The sequence below is a fragment of the Helianthus annuus genome, chromosome 8, assembly GCF_002127325.2.
Source record: "Helianthus annuus cultivar XRQ/B chromosome 8, HanXRQr2.0-SUNRISE, whole genome shotgun sequence".
In the NCBI taxonomy this organism is placed as follows: Eukaryota; Viridiplantae; Streptophyta; class Magnoliopsida; order Asterales; family Asteraceae; genus Helianthus; species Helianthus annuus.
In genome coordinates, this window is record NC_035440.2 from 162,517,677 (window position 1) to 162,526,700 (window position 9,024).

Here is a 9,024-nt window from a genome sequence, read left to right on the forward strand (position 1 = left end):
CGGGGTCCCACAATGTTGGTTACTTCGATTTCACTGATTTCTTCTACATGCTGGACTTGGACATTTTGATTGTCCTCTCCCAGCACTGCGTTAGAGTTTGTTCCGAAGCCAAAATGTAACACCCCAAAAATGACCTTTAGACATACAAGCTAAATCTATTAAGGTCTAACCTAGTAAGTGTAAATGTTACAAATACTAGTAGGATAATGAGAAAGGCCAAAATTAAAATAACAAACAAACTAGAAGGGGCACATGTAGAAAATAGCAACAAGAAGGGACTAAAAGAAATAAAAACCCCAAACACACTCCTGGTGTGTACGTGGGGATTGAACAACACAGGGGAACAAGGAGGAAACCCTTGTTCTTGCTAAATTCAACAAATTGACAAAGGATTTCAAAGATAATCGATTACATGCTTCAAAATTTCGATCATCTAAACTCGATTATTGAAGTGGTAAGTCTAATTTTCTGAAATCATGATTTGTAGAATGAGGGGTTCTACCCAATCTCGAAATTTTATGCCTAAATGTGAGAAATCTGAGTTAGGGTTACCTTCTAGGATAAGAATCATGCTGATTTTTAGGTTATTTGAAAGATTTTGGTAAAAACCCACTTGTAGTAGTAATGTTATGAAGATGATGATGCTAAATGTGTTAAATTGAGTATGGTTATGATATATAAAGTTAGATGTTGTAGATTATTATTATAAGGATCTGATTTAGGATGAAGGTTATGTGAAAATTAGTTGAATTTCATGATTTTGATATGAACTAGTAAGATTATGCATAATATACTTGTACACTATGCCTTGTAGATGGTACGCACGCAATGTGTTCGATGAAATGCCTAAGTGAGTTTAGTTATGGTTTTTACATGAATACTTGTTAAGTCGATGTAACTTCTTTATGATAATGGCGTATGTGAGTAGTAGACACCATAATGAACTATAAGGATTGTGAAAGTAATGTTTTTGAAAGCTAAAGTATGGGATTATGACATATAAGCACGAAGAACGAAGAAGGTGCAAGTCACTCGAAGGCATAAGTATCTCAAGATCGCGGTAAGTTCCTTTGAACTTTATTTACTCTACTAGTAGATTTACGATGATATTGAATGTTATTATTTGATAATACAATTCGTGCAATTTCTTTATGGATAAAGATTGGTTAGATGTAAGAGTTTATCTCGAAAAAGGTTTTAGAAGTCATGTTGTAGTGGATGCGAAATAGCAAATCCCTTGCGGATTTGGTTATGCTAACAAAGGGTATGATAAGCTATGCAAGTCGACAAGTTCTAGTTGAACAAGTCGAGTAAGAATAAGCTACTACCCGTTTTAAACGGGTGGTCATGAATGCTATGACAAATGCTTGAAGTTTAATCCGTTATACGGATGGAAAAGAAAGATTTATGTTGAAAGCAATTAACCCGATGTTATCGGGTCGTATGCGATAAGCTTGAACCTCATTATGAGGGTATATGCCATTACCCATTTAATTGGGTAAATCGAATGCGTAAGAATAATGAAATCATATGAACGAATGAAGCTAATATGTTGTTACATTGAGTTAAATGAGAATTACGACTAACTTTTGAAGTCTTGTCATTGAATGTAGGTAAATCCTCAACTTAGGCGACTCGGCGAAATGGAGCGAGCACACGATCAAAATATGTCTTACCAAGCGCTTCCGCTAGCTTATGCTAATGTTTTGGGTCAAAATACTTTTTGTACAAATTGTTCGTAAAACGCCTTTAAGTACTTGATGTTTTAGTTTTAGTAGTAGCATGTAGAATGATATTGTTTTGAATGTGGTTAAAACAGGGGCATACTCGTTTTACGGACGGGTCATGCCCAATTTTTGTAAAAATTTTAATTATGTATTCAAGTTGGTATTTTTGATGTCTATTAAATTACTCTAGTAAGTAATTTACCTTTTTGGATTGTGAAAGATTCGTATATTTTAAAAGTTTATGTTTTTTTTAGCGTCTTTAGATGTCATTTCTTCTAGACGCAAAAGCGGGTGTTTCAAGTTGGAATCAGAGCCAAGGTTTGAGGGATTCGGGCAAGAGTCTTAGTGCTCGAACTCAAACCGATGGCTCGTGCAAATGTGCTCGCTCCGAGATCGCCAATGAGGTAAGAATTTTAAACATTCGCTTAAATATGAGTATGTGTAGTGCGTTACGGTATAAGATTTAAGATTAATTATGTTAAGAAGTGTTAAGATGGGTAAAATGAGAAATCCCTGGACCCGGGTAGCTGAAAACGGACCCGGAAAACAGTCGGAACAGCCAAAATAAAGTTCAGCAGCGATCTAGCAGAGGAGAGGCCGTCGCCGACGCCCCCCTAATGCCGACGCCCTAATTGCCTGTCGACGGACTAAAGTGGCCGACGCCACTTTCTGGAGCCCGTCGTCGACTTGTGTAATTCAGCTCACGAAAATTTTAAGATTTTCCAAATTTTAATTAACGATACTTCTCGGGAGCCTGATTCACGGTTTTGTAGAGTCATTATGAGGTAAATTAAGTATGTAAGAAATAAATAAATAAATAATGGCAATGGTATAAAACCATTAAACGTTGAATGGAATGTACAAAGGGGTATAAAACAAACGACGAACGTATGAAGTAAAGCTCGAAATATAAGAATGAGAATAAGTAATATGGACTATGAATAATGATATGTTGAAAGCTTATAATCCGTATTAAATGTAAAAGTTGAAAGTAATGTGTCGAATGATACTAAGTGAACGATGAAAGTTTAAAAAGGGGAGTAAAAGTTTAAAATTTAAGAATGCGAATGAAGTAATTATGGGCTAATGAACTATGATGTATAGAAGCTTGTGAATTATGATTTAAGTTCCCATACTTCTCAGAAATACCCGTTTTATGTTCTTGTCAAGTTATGAAGATCGTCGACGATAAAGTAAAATTTATAAAAGTTGAATGTAACGTATAGGATGGCATGAAATGAATGACGAATGTATAAAGTGGAGTTGGAAATGTATGATAATGAATAATGAAGGAAGTAAATATAGACTAAAGTACTTAGATATGTGAAGGGACCGGAATTGTTAATAAATGAATATAAAAATGGTGAGAATAGTGGTGGAAGTAAATTAAAGAATGTGAGTTAGATGGAATTGGTATGAAAATTCAGATGAATGTATGCTTTGATCAGAATTATGCATTAGAGGCTTGTACCTTGTACTTGAATGGTGTGATGCTTATGTGTATTTAATTATTTGCCTTGTTACGATTAAGAGGCGAATATGTGCTAAATGCGAATCATACTAGCTTACTAGTAAAGGATACGTTGGAATTATGTTATATAGTTAATTTGAATGATATTTACTATTTGTAGAATCATGAAGCATTAGCACGTGAAAGTACGTGAAAGTGAATGCATATATGTGTATTGCTTCGAGGATTGCGTAAATTGTATATATGAAATACGAAGAATATTAATATTACGGTCTATCATATTTAGATGATTACATGTTCAAAAGCTTGAAGTGTGTAAGCAAGACAGTTGACTATCTAAAAGTCAACATAATAGGGATATCATGAAATGGTCATTAGACACAAATGCTAAAGTAAAGAGTTAATGTATTATGTATTAAGTGATTTACGTGTTATGCTTGATGATAGATTAGTTGTATGGATTTGAAATGAGATAACTATTAATAAATGTCTCGTTTATACGAAATTTGACTAACGAAAGTCAATAACGTATGAATAGAAAGAAAATGAATAGTTGTATGTATGCTCACATAAGCTAACAATGTTACGAATGTAATAATATGTAAGGATGGAAATCTCGTCAGTTGATTCAAGTATGGATGGCAAACGGGGTAAGAGGAAGCAATGAGGCAAGCATGAACGTGAACACTAAAGGTAAGTGATTTTGCAATCACTTCGAATTTATCTACATGAAGGTATATACATGTTTGCAATATTCGAAATCAAAGTGAAATGTGTAAATAAATTAGAAATGTTATGGTATGTTTTGTTGAAATTGTTAGCATAATGTTATATCGATAAGACCTCATTATAAGGGTAAAGCGGTCATAAATTTTAGTTGAGAAGTCCTAAGGCGGGAATGAAAGCTTGGCAATGTTGATGAAAGGTATGGAAAGAATATTAGTTGGGATGTTATCTAAAGACATTTTGTAAAGATGTTCTAATTGAAAGTAAGTACAACATGTACTGCAATACTTATATACAAAAAGTACTGGGTGGTGGTTGACCTTATAAGGTTATATTGTAGAAGATAGTAAATAACAATTACTTACAAATGCTAGAAGTATTACGTAGGAAATACAATGTGTAATGTAGGATGCTCATTAGTAGAGACACGTTAGAGAACGTAGGTGAATTAACACTAAATACGGTGAACGAACAAATAGAAATGGTATATTAAGGGATGGTCATGTATTGACCGAAGCTCGAGAAAAACACGAGAATAATCTCACGTATGTCCAGACAAGCAAGTAAAAAGGGGGTCTAACGTTTCTTAAGGGATCGGGTCAATATAAGAGAGAAAGATAAGAATGAAAAGTAATAAATTAAAAGTTCAAATTCGTAAGTGAAGACGGATTAAGCAAGTGAGAATAAAAACTAAGTACCAAAAACTCAAATAAGTTATACGGGTCAAATGGCGATTGCCATTTGAACCCGGTATTTAATGTTCGGTTTGTTAAGTTTATTAGTTATAGGTGAGCATAATGTTTGGCCATGCTTTGTCGCAGTTTGGAAAGAATTAACCGTTGCAAAGTATAAATAACGAGTCAAGGGTTTTGACCCGCGCCAGGTACGTATAAAAAGATTATATTTTTAATAGGAGCTTAGGGCTCGACTAGATGAAATAAATGATAACTGATACCCATATGTAAGAATCCATTTACAGTTAGACTTCCGAAAAGTCAAACGAAATAAATGAAGTCCTTGCAATTATGCAAGTATAAGATACGAACGTGCACCTCGATACAACCACAATAGGTGAGGTGGTGTTAGTCTGACCTTGAAAGGTCAAACTACAAAAGTTGGAGGAAATAACCAATAAAAAGAAAGGATTGTATGTAAGAAATGAAATGTATGATATGTTTTAGCATGTACGTAAGAAAATTTTGAAAGAGGCAATGGGCCGAACTAACGCCCCGTAGGACGCAATTATGAAGGGTTTAGGTGCTAACTGTTTATATTAGACAAATATGATGGGATTCTTTAGTGAGATGATAGTAATGAAGCTAGTAGAAAGATTCCCATGAGTGGGAGCATATTTCATGAATGGATGAGACCAATTCTGGTACATATAAAGAATCGGATCGATCCGGCACACGGATAACTAACTTATGCATTAAAGGTGAGGTTAGTAAAATGGTTTAATTCTTGATTAATGATTAAGAATCCGTAGATTTATCTGGCAAGTGTGAACAAAAAGAATGGTAGAATAATTATGGCATGGTATCATAATCGACCTGTAACGATCAGCGTGAGAAAGTATGGGTGTCATTAAGAGGGAATCTAAAGGCCTTAAATGAAAGTTTGAGCTAATTGGTTAACGCTCATAGGGTGCTCGGTACACAACATACCTAGTTGTTATCATAAGTTATTCATGCAAGGAACTAATAAATAAGGTGTGCGAAGGGATAAAATTTGAGGCTAAACTCAAATTGAATTAGTTCAAGTGAGGGTAGTAACCGTAGAATGATGCTTATACTCGTATTAAGTATGAAAAGGTAATTAGGAAGTGGGTAACTTTGTATTAGTACCAACTAAATCATTAAATGTTTATAGTATACGTATAATGTTATGTTAAGCCCTCATATGAACAATAAAGTAAGTAGAAGAACGTTAGTAATAGATAATGGGGTTTGCTCATGATTACAATAATGAATTATATCGTGCATGATTAGTGTGCGGAATGAAATAATCGATTTATATACATTAATAAATATAATGAATAGTTACGCTCATTTAGAGAGATAGAAACAAGTAGTAAGCATAAGCTTGTATGACCAATAGTATACATTTGAATAAATTTCAATGAACGAACTGCAAGTGATGATGTATGCTAGGAACTAGCATTATAAAGTGAAAACAACACTAATAAGAGTTTTGGATCAGATTCTGACTTATATGTGATTATGAAAGTAATTTACTTGATTTAAGAACGGAGGGACTGATGCGTACAAATACCTTTTATGCATGAATGAAACTCTTGCCAAGATCCCGAATGCATCTATGTTGTATTAAGCATCGTGAATGAATAGATGAAAAAGTAAGAGTAAAAGTGGTCTAGTTGGAATGAGAAAGGTTTCGGGACGAAACCTCCTTTAAGGGTTAGACTTGTAACACCCCAAAAATGACCTTTAGACATACAACTAAATCTATTAAGGTCTAACCTAGTAAATGTAAATGTTACAAATACTAGTAGGATAATGAGAAAGGCCAAATTAAAATAACAAACAAACTAGAAGGGGCACATGTAGAAATATCACAAGAAGGGACTAAAAGAAATAAAAACCCTTAAACACACTCCTGGTGTGTACGTGGGGATCGAACAACACAGGGGAACAAGGAGGAACCCTTGTTCTTGCTAATTCAAAAATTGACAAAGGATTTCAAAGATAATCGATTGCATGCTTCAAAATTTCGATCATCTAAGCTCGATTATTGAAGTGGTAAGTTTAATTTTTGAAATCATGATTGTAGAATGAGGGTTCAACCCAATCTCGAAATTTTATGCCTAAATGGTGAGAAATCTGAGTTAGGGTTACCTTCTAGGATAAGAATCATGCTGATTTTTAGGTTATTTGAAAGATTTTGGTAAAAACCCACTTGTAGTAGTAATGTTATGAAGATGATGATGCTAAATGTTGTAAATTGAGTATGGTTATGATATATGAAGTTAATGTTGTAGATTATTCTAAGGATCTGATTTAGGATGAAGGTTTGTGAAAATTAGTTGAATTTCATGATTTTGATATGAACTAGTAAGATTATGCATAATATACTTGTACACTATGCCTTGTAGATGGTACGACGCAATGTGTTCGATGAAATGCTTAAGTGAGTTTAGTTATGGTTTTTACATGAATACTTTGTTAAGTCGATGTAACTTTCTTTATGATTAATGGCGTATGTGATGTGACACCATAATGAACTATAAGGATTTGTGAAAGTAATGTTTTTGAAAGCTAAAGTATGGGATTATGACATATAGGCACGAAGAAGGAAGAAGGCGCAAGTCACTCGAAGGCATAAGTATCTCAAGATCGCGGTAAGTTCCTTTGAACTTTATTTACTCTACTAGTAGATTTACGATGATATTGAATGTTATTATTTGATAATACAATTCGTGCAATTTCTTTATGGATAAAGATTGGTTAGATGTAAGAGTTTATCTCGAAAAAGGTTTTAGAAGTCATGTTGTAGTGGATGCGAAATAGCAAATCCCTTGCGGATTTGGTTATGCTAACAAAGGGTATGACAGCTATGCAAGTCGACAAGTTCTAGTTGAACAAGTCGAGTAAGAATAAGCTACTACCCGTTTTGAACGGTGGTCATGAATGCTATGAAAAATGCTTGAAGTTTAATCCGTTATACGGATGGAAAAGAAAGATTTATGTTGAAAGACAATTAACCCGATGTTATCGGGTCGTATGCGATAAGCTTGAACCTCATTACGAGGGTATATGCCATTACCATTTAATTGGGTAAATCGAATGCGTACGAATAATGAAATCATATGAACGAATGAAGCTAATATGTTGTTACATTGAGTTAAATGAGAATTACGACTAACTTTTGAAGTTTGTCATTGAATGTAGGTAAATCCTCAACTTAGGCGACTCGGCGAATGGAGCGAGCACACGATCAAAACATGTCTTACCAAGCGCTTCCGCTAGCTTATGCTATTTTGGGTCAAAATACTTTTTGTACAAATTGTTTTGGTAAAACGCTTTAAGTACTTGATGTTTTAGTTTTTAGTAGTAGCATGTAGAATGATATTGTTTTGAATGTGGTTAAAAACAGGGGCATACTCGTTTTACGGACGGTCATGCCCAATTTTTGTAAAAATTTTAATTATGTATTCAAGTTGTTATTTTTGATGTCTATTAAATTACTCTAGTAAGTAATTTACCTTTTTGGGTTGTGAAAGATTCGTATATTTTAAAAGTTTATGTTTTTTTAGCGTCTTTGGATGTCATTTCTTCTAGACGCAAAAGCGGGTGTTTCACAAAATCAGAAACGATTCCTTGACCAGCCATGATCGAAGGAAAAAACAACTTAAAGAAACTCAGAAAAAGAAGATGAGTGATTTGTAAAAAACCGGTGGGCGTCAATGAAGAAACACGGAACTAATTTATGGTGGATTAGCTTGGTTTATGTTTTCTACCATAAGGGTTAATCTTCTTATCGTTTTCTGAGCTCCTTAATGACCGGTTAATCCTGCAAAACAGAACACCGTTAGCTCATTAAGAGGGGAATGTGGGGGTTTCCCTCTTAACCAGGTTCCAGTGTGAGAATAAGAATCTGCCTTGAGGAGATTAAGTGAGTAAAGAGTGAGAGTAGAGAGAATGGAATGGTTTAACCTGTGAATGAAGAGTCCTATTTATAGCCGGGAGGTGTAAGAGGATGTGGGCTGATGGGCCTTGGGACGGAAGGAGACAACATAGCGGATATGCTCCTTGCCTCGCTGTGCGACCGGTAATGGCTTTTAGAAGTTCTCCGATGCTGGCGCACCGTGATTGGAGCCACGTGTCACTGTTGTCGGCCTTGTTGTCTCTCTGCCATCAGCAGGTATGTGGAGATCGTGGGGCAGGTGTCTCTGCCATGTGATTGGTGCCACGTAAACGTCCTTTAGTACTTTCTGTCTCCTGCACGTCAGACGATCGTGGAGCACGATTGAGCAAGCCTAAAAAACGCGGATTGGCCTTTTTTCCTCTGCATTGTACCTTGAGAGCCTTCAGAAGTAGCCTTGCGCCACATCTATGCGCGGTCCTTGCTGAACACGAAACTAGC

General features: G+C 35.1%; 1 long non-coding RNA gene across 1 annotated transcript; it reads left to right on the forward strand.

Annotated features, from left to right (window-relative positions):
* Positions 1-1,003: 1,003 nt before the first annotated feature.
* Positions 1,004-7,859, forward strand: LOC118481103. The gene is made up of 4 exons (XR_004864396.1): positions 1,004-1,060; positions 3,805-3,891; positions 7,223-7,279; positions 7,830-7,859. It is a non-coding gene; the product is annotated as an uncharacterized LOC118481103 (long non-coding RNA).
* The last annotated feature ends 1,165 nt before the right edge of the window (positions 7,860-9,024 follow it).